Here is a 14,309-nt window from a genome sequence, read left to right as displayed (position 1 = left end):
CAAATCTTTTTTTAAAAATGTGACATATACATACAATGGAATATTATTCAGCCTTAAAGTGGAAGGAAATTCTGACATATGGTACAGCATGTATGAAATGTGAAGACGTTATGCTAAGAAAAAAAGCCAGTCATAAAGACAAATACTGTATGATTCCCACTTACATTGGGCACCTAGAATAGTAAAATTCAGAGAGACAGAAAGTAGAATGGGGGTTGCCAGGGGCTGGGGACAAAGGGAAAAGAGAAGTTACTGTTTAATGGGTGTAAAATTTCAGATTTGAGGGATAAAAAAAGTCCTCAGGGATATGTTTCACAACAATGTGAATATAGTTAACACTATTAAACTATACACTTAAAAATGACAAATTCTTTGTTATGTGTTTTTTAACCATAATAATTAAAAGTAGTAGATTACAGCTAAAGCAGGTATACAGGGAAATTTATAACTTTCAATTCTTTTATTAGAAAATGAAAAAGGCTGCAAAAATAAATAATCTAGATACCCATTTACTTTCTTTAAAAAAAAAAAGAATTATTTATTTGAGAGCAAGCTCTCTCTTTAGTGGGAGGGACAGAGGGAGAGGGAGAAAGAGAATCTCAAGCAGTCTCCTCACTGAGGCGGGGCTCAATCTCATGACCCTGAGATCAAGACCTGAGCCAAGACCAAGAGTTGGGCACTCAACCAACTGAGCCACCCAGGTGTCCCATGGGAATAAATTAAATTTATGAATTAATTTAAATTTATGAATCCCTAGCAAGACTGATAAAAGTGGAAGTGAGAAGTAGGAAGAGGAAGCATGCAAAATTACAATATCAGAAATGAAAAGGTAGGTATCACTTATAAAAGACAATGATGGACATTATAAATAACACAAATAATTGTGACAATGTTTATGAAATGCACAGCTTCCTGAAACATAACTTAGCAAAACTGACACTAGAAGAAAAAAAATCCAAATGGTCCTGTATCTACTAAAGAAACTGAATCTGTAATTAAACTTCTGAAATAATTTCCAACCCCACTGGCTTCCCAATTGAACTATTCCAAACATTAAAGGAAAGAAGGGAGGGAGGAAGGAAGGAAGGAAAAGATAAAAGGAGGGCCCCTGGGTGGCTCAGTCATTTGGGTGTCTGCCTTCAGCTCAGGTGATGATATCAGAGTCCTGGGATCAGAGCCGATGTGGGGCTCCCTGCTTGGAGGGAAGTCTGCTTCTCCCTCTCCCTCTGGCCCTTTCCCCTGCTTGTGCTCTTGAGCGCTCTCTCTCTCAAATGAATAAATTAAAAAATCTTAAAAAAAAAAAAAAAAGAAGAAGAAGGAAAACACCAATATTGCCCCAAATCTTCCAGGGAACATAAAAAGAGGAAATAATGCCCAAATCACTTCATAAAGTCATCATTACCTTGATACCAAAACCTGACCTTGACATTATAGGAAAATAAAATTACAGGTAAATCACTGTTAAACACAGTTGCAAAAAAACTATTAAAAATTATTAATCAAAAGGAGTTATACATAAAAATTATATCACATCAGAAATCAGTTGGATTTAGTCCAGAAATGCAAGGTTGGTTTAATATTCAAAAACCAATCAGATAATTCACATTAATTAAAGGCAAAATATTCAAAGATTATTTTATTAGATGCAGAAAAAGTATTTGATAAAATTCAAACCCCATTCATGATAAATCTGTAGCAAACTAGAAATAAAAGGGAACTTTCTTACTCTTATAAATACTATTTACAAAAAAAATTGAGAGCAACCAGCTTAATTCAAAGTGAAATACTGAAAGATTTTCCCCCCAAGAGGGGAATTATTGAACTGGGGCTTGCAATCAGTGCAAAAAGGAAAAAAAAACCAAAACTCTCATTATTCATAGGCAACATGATTATACATGTAGAAAATCTAAAAGAACTTACAAATAAATTATTACAAGTAATAAATGAATTTAACAAAGTTGCTAAATACAAGGGAAACATATAAGAAACAATCACATTGGGCACCTGGGTGGCTCAGTTGGTTAAGCGACTGCCTTCGGCTCAGGTCATGATCCTGGAGTCCCTGGATCGAGTCCCGCATCGGGCTCCCTGCTCGGCAGGGAGTCTGCTTCTCCCTGTGACCCTCCCCACTCTCATGTGCTCTCTCTCATTCTCTCTCTCTCAGATAAATAAATAAAATCTTAAAAAAAAAAAAGAAAAAAGAAACAATCACATTTATAAATACCCATGAAAAGCAATTATAATACAGAATTAAAAAAAAAAAACAACCACTTATGACAGCAATAACAACAGCAAACAAAACAATACCCAAATACCTTGGAAGAAATCTAACAGAAGATGTTGTATATACAAAACTACAAAATATATCAGGAAAACTTAAACTCAAAGAGAAATAAATGACAGATTCGTAGATTGGAAGACAATATTGTAAGGATATCAACTCCCTCTTAATGAATCTATAATTCAAAGGACTCACATCAAAATGTCAGTAGGATTTTATGAGCAAGCGTCTATACAGAAATTAACGGAATGATTCTAAATTTTATATGGGAACACAAAGGGCCAAATACAGCAAGATAATCTTGAAGAATAACTGAAGGACTTAAAACAAGCAGAAGTAAATACTTATTATAAAATCACAGTAATTAACATATTGCAGTGTTGGTGGTACTGGTACAAGGATAGACCAACAAATCTGCAGAATTGAACAGAGTCATATACATACAGTAATTTTGAACATTATGGTGTGTTGTGGTCATGCCATGGATGATGGGATCTACCTCCCCACATAAAATTGGTTTGGATGTTGAGACTGGTAAATGCACCAGTTATCAAAAGGGTATGAAGAGATTACTTACTCACATATCGGTCTTTCTGGGGAGAACATGGCAGGCACAAAAGCCAGTCCAAAAATGCCTTAGTGGCCATGGTGGTTAGGATATGAGGCCACAGACAAGTGTGCACGCAGCGGCTAAGGATGATGTTTAAACTTCCCAGCACTACCACTCAAGGTTATATGCAAGCTTTCTTATCAGCTGTCCCAGATGTGGGGCAGAAGGACAAGCAGGAGGCAGGGTTTGAAAGCAGCCAGCCATCAAACACCAAAAAATGGAATCAGAGCTTTATTCCACTGGAAGAAAAATAAATCTTGACATCTACCTCACCATATTAAAAAAAATCAACTCCAAGTGGACTGTAGATTTAAAGTGAAAGTTCAAACAATAAAGCTTCTAGAAGGAGAAAGAGAATGTTTTCATGTTCTTGGGTATGCATAAACTTCCTAAACAGGGCACAAGAAGCAATTATCTCAAAGGAAACAATTCATAAACTAGGCTTCTCTTCACCAAAAGATACCACTAAAAGTGAGAAAGGAAGACTAAGAAAATATATGGAATGCTGGCCTTGAACAAAGTTATCAGGCACTGAGCATGTAAAGAAATCCTACATAAATAAAAAAAAAAAAAAAAGAAATCCTACATAACATAACAATAAAAAATTTTAAAAAAGAAAAAAAGAAATCCTACAAAGCAAAAAGAGAAAGAAAACCCAACAGAAAAATGAGCGAAAGACTCACACAGGAACTTGACAAAAGAAGATACCCAAAAGGACAATGAATATATTTTTTAAAAAAAAGATAATCCACATCATTAGTTTTCAGTGAAATGCAAATTAGAACCACAGGATCCCACTCTATATCCATCAGAATCAACATCAAAATGGCAACACATGGGGGTGTGAGACAACTAAAACTCTTACACTTACAGGTGTGGGTGGAATTTGTTATAACCACTTCAGAAAATTGATGGGTAATGTTCACTAAAATATAAACATACCCATGCCCTCTGGTCCACCAACTCCATACCTAAGGAGAGCAATAGAAATGCAATCACATGTGCACCGTGTGCACTGGATCAATGTTCCCGGCAGCAATAATGACCAAAAACTGGAAAAGATCCACATTTCCATCAAAAGTAGAATGGGTAAATTCTAGTACATTTACACACTATACAACTACATAACAATGAAGACCAATCAACCACTGCCCACTCCACACCACGAATGATCCTCATTGAGTGAAAGAAGCTATGACAAGAGTACAAGCTGTAGAAATTCATTTATTAAAAAATTCAAGAATTAGCAAAAATAGTATTTGGTGATAAGATTCCGGTTACTTTTGGGTAAGGGAGGATGTGGCTGGGAGAGAAGGCGAGGGGGGATTCTTGGGTTCTAGAGATGCCTCCTTTCTTCATGGGGTAATAGTTTCACAGATGTGTTCACTTTGAGAAAATTCATGGCAATAAATACTTAGGATTTTTATACTTTCTGTTCGTTTAACTCCAAGTTAAAAAAGTTATTTGAAAAAAAATAATATGGTCCATATTGCTGGTCAGTCCTGCACACTATGCAATTAACAACAGAGGTTCTGAAAAGGTGAGTCTCCAGAGCCTCCTCCCGCTTTCAGTCAACTTTGTTAGGAAGTCCAAGTGGTCATTACGGGGTGTGGACCATTACAGGGAAGGAAGAGGAATGCAATTCAGATGAGACTAGAGAAGCCACCATATTAATGCGCAGGGGCTCATCTTTTAAAGTTTTCCTTCAGATTCCATTCTGAGTCACTAGTGCTTGTTGTCAAGGCATTATAAACACTGCCCTCATTTCTGTGAGTCAGGCTTCCTGATTCCCCTATGATGCCACAGGGATAAGGCCACCTGGGGAGGGCCCCCAGGCTAGGCTCACTTCTGACGGCCAGCACCCGGGAGGAGGCTCCTGCCTGCTTCCCCTGCACACACAGACAGACACACACACCCCTCCAGAGACTCACACTCACATACGTGCACACACACTCACACTCACAGACTCATACACACTCAGAGACTCACACTCACTCACGTACACTCAGACACATAATCGGACTCATACACACTCACACACACTTAGACTCACTCACATACACACACATACTCACACAGACTTATACACACACAGACTCACACTCACAGACTCATACGCAGAGACTCACACTCACTCAAATACACTCGGACACAGACACATAATTGGACTCATACACACTCACACACACTTTTAGAGACTCACTCACATAAACACACACACACAGACACACACACTCACACAAAGACTCATATACACTCACACGCTCTCTCTCACACATTCTCACACACACTCTATCCTGATAAAAGCATCAGAGAGAACAGCTTCCCACCCGGGCCAGACCAGCGCAGAAGGACAGAGACACGGTCTTGAGGACATTTGGAGCAGGAGAGAGGAGAGAGGAGAGACTGGAAACCAAGTCCTGGAACAACGGGAAGACAGACACTCGGAGGTGTGAAGAATAACCTTAGGTAGAACCTACATGTGTTAAGAGTCTCTGTGACCGGCCCTGTGCTTTCAATAGTAACATTCAAGAATACGGTGCTGTGTTCCTTCTGTTCTCTTAAATGTGGTAAAATGAACAGAACATCAAAATGCCACCTAGCACGTTTTTAGGTGTATGGTTCAGTGGCATTAAGCACGTTCGCACTGTTTTGTGCCCAGCACTACCATCCATCCCCAGAACTCTTTTCTCTGGCAAAACTGAGCTCTCTGCCCATTACACTCCCCCACCAGCCCTCGCCACGACACCGTGCCTAGAAGCCTATCTTCTCTGTAAGACAGAAATCACCACATCACTTACATGGGTTAAGGAGCTCTGATGAAACCTGATTCTACCTATGTCTGGCACACCTCTGTGTTCAATCACAGAACACTCCTGTTGCCTCTGGATCTGAGGTATACGGGGAAGGAGTGTGATGAGAGAAGAAGTGAAATCATCTGCAAGGTACCTTCCACCCAGGCGGCTGCCCAGTGCCTACGCAGCACCTCACAGAGAAAAGAGAGGCAACCAGGTGCTTCCAGAGCCTGAAAGAATCCTTGGTTTCATGGGTGGTGTGAACTCCAGCTTGCACCCCACCCCACCCCCACAGAGGCCTGGGGAAGGGAAGGAAGCTATGATTTATCTCTAAGCTAATTGCTCCCCGAAGCTGATGGATCTTCTGATGTGAAATCTCACTTTGTCGCACGCAGGAGCTAATTCGCCTTGGCAACTGACAAGTCTCTGCCTGGAACAACATCCCAGCGCTCCTGTCACACGATGTCCCCACTTTGCTACAGGACCCGAAGTCAAGACTGTCAAGACTGAGTATAGACAAAAAGCCAGACAAACACCCCGATGAGTGTCGTTTTCTTCAGGCAGGGCCTGGGGAGGCCACACAGATATTCCACGTTTTCAGGGCTCAAAATGGCGGTGGAGATCGGTCGTCTTTGGGAGCTACTTTCAGAAGCTGGGTGAGTCAAATCCACCCTCCTAAAGTACGCTTGCCACCTACTGGAGACGTTTGTTCAAAAGATGAATGCAGGTGCTGAATGTACATCCATCGTGGTGACTCCTTTCTGCTCTTCACAGACTTGACTCCTGCCTCCCAGAGAGAACAGGGGTCACGGCCAGAAAGGCCTCAGAGCCTTCTCCTCCATCGCTCCCTCCAGAAAACAAGCAGCTCTCTCCATTGGCACCCAGGCTCCATTTTCCCTCCTCGCTGCGTCTGTTACATGCCATGTCTGTTCTCTCCTCATCTGTGAACTACACTCAACCATTGATTTTCCACCTCCACAGAAAAATACCTTGTTCCCTTCCGTGCCCACCCCTCTCTCTTCTCCCCTTCTTAGTCAGTGTTCGTGCAAAAGAAAAATCCCACAGCCACTTTCTCTGCCTTTTAAAAAAAATCCTTCACGGTCTTCCAGCGACTCCCTCCCACCTGGTCACTGAAAATCCTCAGCCCCCTTCCCTCCTGGTTCCCGCCCACTTTGCCGCCATTCTCCTCAGGCTCCCCTATGCAGTCCGGAGATCACCCCCACCCATGGCCTCAGCCAGCCTGGCTAAGGGACGGACCCCTCAGCCTTACCCCCCACCCCCTCAAAAGCTCCGTGGCCCTTCATGAAGTAGGAACTGGACCATTCTTTTTCCACCTCAAACAGGGTCTTCTCTCCCTCTGAGCTCCCACCTCCTGCTCCCTCCACATGGCTCTGGCAGCTTGTCCGCCAACCCTCCCAGCCTTTTACTCAAGACAAGTCGTCTCTCCCCAGGAACCGTATGAGGAGCCTCCAGCGCCTGGGCCTTTGCCCTCCCACCTGCTTTCCACAGACATCTATGCGTCAGCCCTCTGCTGAAGCCCTGTCGGGATTCTCTGTGGCCAACTGCACAGGACAGCCCGGCCTCTGCGACCTCATCCTCTGGTTCCTCCGTCAAGCCAGTCCAACTGCAGCTGGCCCTTGAACAACATGGGTTTGAACTGAATGGGTCCATTTATAGGCAGATTTTTTTCAAGAAACACAGTACAGTACTATAAACGTACTTTCTCTTTAGGACTTTTTAATAACCTCTTCTTTTCTCTAGCTTACTTTACTGTAAGAACACAGTACGTAATACCTAGAACATACAGAATATGTGTTAATCAACTATTTATGTCACTGGTAAGGCTTCTAGTCAACAGGAGGCTATTAGTAGTTAAGTTTGGGGGGAGTCAAAAGTTATACACAGATTTTCAACCACACGGGGCAGGCGGGGATGTGTGAAAGTGAACACTTTCACACCTCCTAGAAAGACCTTACCAGGAGGTGGGTGGTGCTCCCTCCCTGACCCCTGAGGCCAGGATACGGTCAATGACATGGCCTTCCTTGTAAATAAGGGTCTCTGCCACGGCTGGTAACAACCACAGGAGCCCTTCCACAGCCCAGGAGCCGAGCCAGGCACTTCTAAGTGCTAACTTTCACCTTGACAGTCACCACGAAGGGCCGGTGGGCCACCACCATTTTCCCCTGCAGACTGACCCAAGGACATTAAGTGATTTGTCCAAGAAAGGAGATGAATCTGTGGCGGCTCCAGATTCCATGAAAGCAAAACTCGTGCTCTGCCACAATAGAGGAGACCCCCGCAGGGTTCCTCTGGAAGACTTAAGGAACGGTTCCATAAACATAGATGTTGTTTGTCAACCAGTCCAAGCACGAGCTACTGTATAAAAATTTTTCTGACTCCCATTAGCATTTCCTGGTGTATCTAGAAGCACATGTGGTCCAAATCAATTTGGAAAATGATGAGTTAAACAGAATTAAGTAAGTTATTTTCTTGCAGGACTTCAAAAGGCCTTTACTATGGCGCTTTGGGACTCTCCAAGAGGGGGCAGTACGCACAGCGTGTCCCCGGCCTGTTCTGAATGCGGATTACTGTTTTCAGGAACATCTCATGGGACTCCAGAGAACACAGTTTGAGAATGCCAGCTTACACGCTCATGTAATTAATTAGAACTGGGTCTAATTAATTAGATCTGAATATCATTAATAACAAGTTACATACAGTAACGGCTAACTTCCTTCAATTTAATCACACTAATTATGTTGGGCTCAACCTAGTAGCAGCTCATCGTGCTATTTTCTTAACACATTTTTCATCTTTTAAAAAAGGTGTTGATGAAATTTTTTCTCTCTTAACATGCAACTTAAAAAAAAAAAGGTGTCAGAGCAGGCATTTTCAAGTATTTGAAGACACACATACCAAGGCTGAAAGCAAATCATAATGGCCAGCTCCGCCTCCCTGTGCCTCTCCAAGGACACCAATAATACTGGGGAGCTATTATTACATGTCACGTACTCTCCATCCATGATGTGGTTCATCCTCACAACCACCCCCCAAAACCATGAGTCCCCATTTACGGATAAGGACAATGAACTTCTGGAAGTTCAAGAAACCAGAGCTACATGATGATCACAGCCTTCCGGAACATCTACTATCCACAAGGCACTGGGCTGGACATTGTGATGGATGCAGAACAAGTGGCCTTGCAGGTCCACAGAGAGATCAGCAGCGAGGCAGGAAAGCACCGAGCAGGCTCACATGGGGTTTAAAGGTACAACCAAGGCCCCAAAAAGGGTGGCCCATGAGCCTTGTCTGTCAAGATGGGGAGAAGCACACAGAAGAGAAATCGGCTACAAAGAGCCAAAAAAAGGACCCATGGAGACACTGCTGTTGAAACAACAGGGCAGAGCAATGTGCAAAAGCCTGGCTTGTTCCGCCAAGATACAGAAACAACCCAAATGTCCGTCAACAGTTGAACTGATCAAGAAAATGAGGGATATATGTACAAGGAAATAGTATTCAGCCTTTAAAATGAAGGAAATCCTTCCATTTGCAACACCACAGATGAACATGGAGGATATTATGCCAAGTGAAGTAAGGCAGTCACAGAAGGACAAATACTGCATGATTCCTCTCATATCTAAAGTCCTCAAAGGTACAGAAGTAGACAGTAGAATGGTGGCTGCCAGGGGCTGAGGGGAGGGGGAAATGGGGAGCTGCTGAATAGGTGGAAAGTCTCAGTTATGCAAGACAACTAAGTTCTAGAGAACCGCTAAGAACCATAACACCCACAGTTAACAGTAAAGTACTGTGTACTTCAAAAAATGTTTAAGAAGGGGGCGCCTGGGTGGCTCAGATGGTTAAGTGTCTGCCTTTGGCTCAGGTCATGATCCCAGGGTCCTGGGATCGAGTCCCGCATCGGGCTTCCCGCTCCTTGGGAGCCTGCTTCTCCCTCTGTTTCTCTCTGTCTCTCATGAATAAATAAATAAAATCTTTAAAAAAAAATGTTTAAGAAGGTAATGTCAGGTAAGGTGTTCTTACTACAAACCAAACAAAAAACAAAGGGACACAAGAAAACTTTGGGGAGGTGATGAGTTCATTACCTGAATCGTAGTGACAGTAACATGAGTGTATGCATATGTCTAAACTCACCAAACTGTATACATGATGTGCAGTTTGTTTGGTTTTTTTTGTTTACCAGTTATACCTCAATAAAGCTGGGAAGAAAAAAAAAAAAAGAAGTCCTAACCATTTCAATGATGAGACGAATGCAGAACCACTTATAAAAAGGTGAGCGTCGGAAGCCAGGAGTTCCAGTTGAGTTAGAGGATTAGCTAGTAAGTAGGAGCAAGATCACCCTGCCAGAGGGACACACAACACAAGAGCAGAGAGGTTTGTGTGGGCATACAGCGAGGTGTGGCATAGACCCTCTTCTTTTATCAACTTTCTCAAATGCACAGGATTAAGTGTAGAGAGTAACATAACAAACATCCATGAATACACCCTTCAGGCTTCCCCAACATTATCATCCCCACTTCCTTCTTCTTCATATTATTTGCTCGTTTTTTCAATTGCGTTGTCTTTTTCCTAATTGATTTGAAAGAGTTCCTTCTACAGACAGAATGCTAATCCCTTACAGTAAATGCATCTCAGATATTTATTCTAGGTAGTAATTTGCTGTAAACTTTATATAGTGTCTCTGCTCTTAAAGAAGTTGCTAATATTGGTGTTTAATTAATCAGTCTTTTCTGTGGCTGTGTGTGTGTCTTACCTTGTCCTACCTCAAGGGCATACAGAAAATCTCTTCTATACATTTTAATACCTTTCCCTTCATTGTCGTTAATTCTGTTGGCATCTACTTGTGTGTATGATGTGAGGTAGGGATCTCATTTTATCTTTTCCCATGTGGACAACCAGTTGCCCTACATCACTTCCCACCTGATCAATAACATATCTCTGCCACCTCCTGGGTTCCTGTGCATGGGAGAGTTTGTTATCAGGCTCACTATCCTGTCCCATCCTCCCTACACAAATATCACACAATCTTAACCATAACGTTCCATCAAGAATCTCACCACCTCACCCTTATGCCAGCTTCCCCTAACATTCCAGCATTGTGTTTTCTTTTAAGGTCTAGTAGCTGGGAATTTCACTGCCTTCTTTGGAGCTTATACTTTAGAATCATTCTTGGTCAGATTTTGCATAGCACTTGTACGTGCAAGAGCATGCAGACATCATGGCAGGGAACCATTTTCACAAATGCAACATCTTCTAACTTCACAGATTTTCTGAGACTTCCCATGATTTAAACATAGCTTATTAATTCTCCCACCATTTCTTCAGGAAATCACTAGTTGAGTTTATATACAGTTGGCCCTTGAACAACATGGATTTGAACTGTGTGGGTCCACTTATATGTGGATTTTTTTTAAATAAATACACTACAGTACTGTAAATGTAGTTTCTCTTCCTTATGATATTCTTAAAAACATTTTCTTTTATCTAGCTTATTATAATACAATATATAGCACATATAACATAAAAATATGTATTAATCAAATGTTTATGTTATCAGTAAGGCTTCCAGTCAACAGTGGGTGATTAGTAGTTAAGTTTCTAGGGAGTCAAAAATTATACGTAGATTTTCATCTGTGCGAGTGTCGGTACCCCTAACCTCCCATTATTCAAGGGTCCACTGTGATTACAAGTCACACATCCTGTAGGGTTGACTATCATAGGACAGTGAAGCCAAGGATTTCATTCTCCCAGGGGGGAAAAATAGAACACAGCCCCAAACTTTTACAGTAAGTGGAAGCATATTCACCAAGCTATTCTGTGAGGAGATGCCAGGCACAAACTCTGGGTATTAGTATTCTGATGTTACAGAAGGGTTCATTTGCAGTAGAAAAAAATAAATAAACGTGGGTCTCTTCTCTCTGCAGCTCTCCTCACAGAGATTCATTCTAGCATAATTGACATTTAAAAATATCCATCTCATTGCCACTTTTCTCTCACAGAAGAAATATGCTTTTCTGCAGGGAAGCTGTAGAGAATTGTGATGAGCATATTCACTTAAATGGCAGTCCCATTACACCGCAGATGGGTGAGTGCAATTGAAAGAGAGCGAGACGGCCTGTCTATTGCAGCTGATTTTGATACTCTAATAGGATTTCAGGATTCATAAAGATCCCACTAGGTCTTTTTTGGGCTCAGGAGAAAAAAATACCTTATATCTTAGAGGCACACATAGAATTACCCTGCGGCTCCATCAGAAGGCAATGACAACCCCAATTTCATTCAGATAAACTTCAAGAAGCCAATTTCACGGCGGACAGTTCCTCGAGGACCGACGGACCACACTGGCTCTTTGACCTGGGCTCCCAGAAGAACAGAATTTCACTGCAGTTTATGAGACCCCTTCCCCATAAGAACCTCTCTCTTTACAAGCTATCCTTGCTGCCAGTTACACATGAAATCTCCTCCCTTCCCAGACTCCCCCAAAACTCTTCAGCATTGTCACAGCTGAGGGCAGGTGACGCACCTCCTATATTTGAGGCTGACAAATGTTTACGAGTCTAAAATCAAAAGACCTTGGGATGGAAAAGGCCTCGCTGAGAGCACAGAAGTAAATTCATAAACTTTAAAGACCAACAACTGAGGTCAAGTTCAGAAAAATGCTCATTTATTCTTATGCCCAAACGTATTACAAGTCAAGCAGTTCCTCTGACATTTCACCCTCTGCTTCCTTGGATAGGGGTCAATTGTTCTAACTCTTAAATGTCTTATGAATGTGCCCCCCTCCCGACCCCCAAAGCCACCGCAGAATCCATCCAGGAAATCTATGACAAGAACACCCCCCAATACGATGGGAGGTGAATTCTACCCGTGCACAACACAGGGCTCATGGGTGGCTACCTACACCAAGGACAGAGGCTGCATTAGAAATTGAAATAAACGCAGCTGCCTTGACTTACAAAAGAAGGCTCTTTCAGTAACCCTAAACAGCAGTCCCTGCATCCTTCTACCATCCCAGAGGCAAGACAGTGGTTTGAGACCCAGGTCTTAATGCTCCAGTGTCCCAACCCTGCCCCTGCTGGTCTTCATCTTTATCCTCAGAATTGGCACAGAGCTTCCCCACTGGGATACCCCAAATCTTCCTCTCCTTTGGAAGTCCCCAAGCCACTACACCCTCCTGTATATGACGCTCTGGATTGCTGACCACGGGGCTACCCTATCCAAGCCCAGCAGTGCTCCCTCCCATGGATGCATAAAAACCCACAGAATCCATCAGAAGCTCAGATCGGCTCTGGTATCAAGACACAGAGACCACTCCTGGCTCGGCTTCCTCACCTCCAACAACAGTCTTCTCTCCACGCTGCTCTCCAAACATACCCCATCTCCTACATCAGCGTCCCCACAACGGAGCCACTGGGGAATCTTTGGTCCAGGAGAAAGAGCACCTACGCATCTTCAGTCAGAACATATCTCCCACAAGTGTCCCATGTACCAGGCACTCAGGGGGCACGTGGGCTACAAAGACCTGTGCAAATCTGCTGCTGTAGGTCCTACTGACAAGAGCAAACCAAGTGGGCCAGTGGGATCAGGACAACCTAGCTTCACCCGCGGGGCAACATCAACATGGGCCATCCCTCATCCCTGAGCAGCTTAGGAGGCTCTTTCTGATCCAAGTTAGATTCTTCCTCTCAGTGTCCTGATATTTCACGGGGGTGCATTTCTAGTTAGACTCGCAACGTTGCCCGAGTTTGACAGTGAAAGGTTGTACATAGTGTTTATCTAGCTATTTTTGATATAAATTGGAATCGAGGTAGGAGGTACACAAAGAAGTGCCAGAAGCACTAGTATAGTGAGGAGGGGACTCGGCGGGGGGGTGTTGCTGTTGTTTTGGGGGTGGCAGGAAGAAGGGTCCATTCCAGGCAACATTAGTGCCCCACAGCGAGCCCAGTGCCCACGGGCTCCTTGGTTGTGAATCAAGCCCCAGCCTCACACTCCCTGTGCACAGACTACCACTGAATCACACATCCACAGCTTCCCAGGAAATAAAGAACTGTGGCAAATGCCCAGTTCCACCTGAAATGTAGCATCCCTCGAGTAAAACAATTCCATTTCACACATGTCCGAAGCAAAACCTCACTCCATGCAAGGCGACCTCATATTTCTTACCGAAAACAAGTGGTTTGGTAATGGCCCCCAAAACCTTCTGGTGACGAAATCTTTCTGGAATAAAACAGAAGGAAATAGAGGAAGTTACTTGGGTTTCTGAAAAGACACGGGTGTTCATACAGAGCCCTTCCAAGCATAGACATTTGAATGAGTGAGAGGTTTTGAATTACCTGTAAAAGTGACCCGATTATAATTCTAATGAGATGATCACAAATTACCAGAAACAAATAATTAAAATGTTTCGTTAGCCATTCCTTACATAATTATTGCCTTAAGAACGTCGTGTTGGGCAAATAAAGCAATGGTTTGTGTATCACTCTGGAAGGAGAGACTATCCGCATTTTAATGAAGCGCCTCAAAGCCCTCATGAATATGTATTTCCCCACAACAAAGCTTGACCCCACGAGTGTGCAGAGCCGGTATTCTGGGACACTTTCAGAGGGAG

At 42.9% G+C, this 14,309-nt stretch overlaps 1 long non-coding RNA gene across 1 annotated transcript in view; it reads right to left on the bottom strand.

The window, feature by feature from the left end:
- The window catches only part of LOC118022975, a 116,020-nt gene that overhangs the window by 37,879 nt on the left and 63,832 nt on the right, over nucleotides 1–14,309 (bottom strand). Inside the window, exon 2 of the long non-coding RNA XR_004682610.1 lies at nucleotides 13,865–13,918. This is a non-coding gene — a long non-coding RNA (uncharacterized LOC118022975). The remainder of the gene's footprint in view (nucleotides 1–13,864; nucleotides 13,919–14,309) is intronic.

This window comes from Mirounga leonina, unplaced genomic scaffold (genome assembly GCF_011800145.1).
Source record: "Mirounga leonina isolate KUSES-001 unplaced genomic scaffold, KU_Mleo_1.0 Mir_178, whole genome shotgun sequence".
Classification (NCBI taxonomy): Eukaryota; Metazoa; Chordata; class Mammalia; order Carnivora; family Phocidae; genus Mirounga; species Mirounga leonina.
Note: the sequence above shows the minus strand (reverse complement) of the source record. Positions and strands in the feature narration are given on the sequence as shown.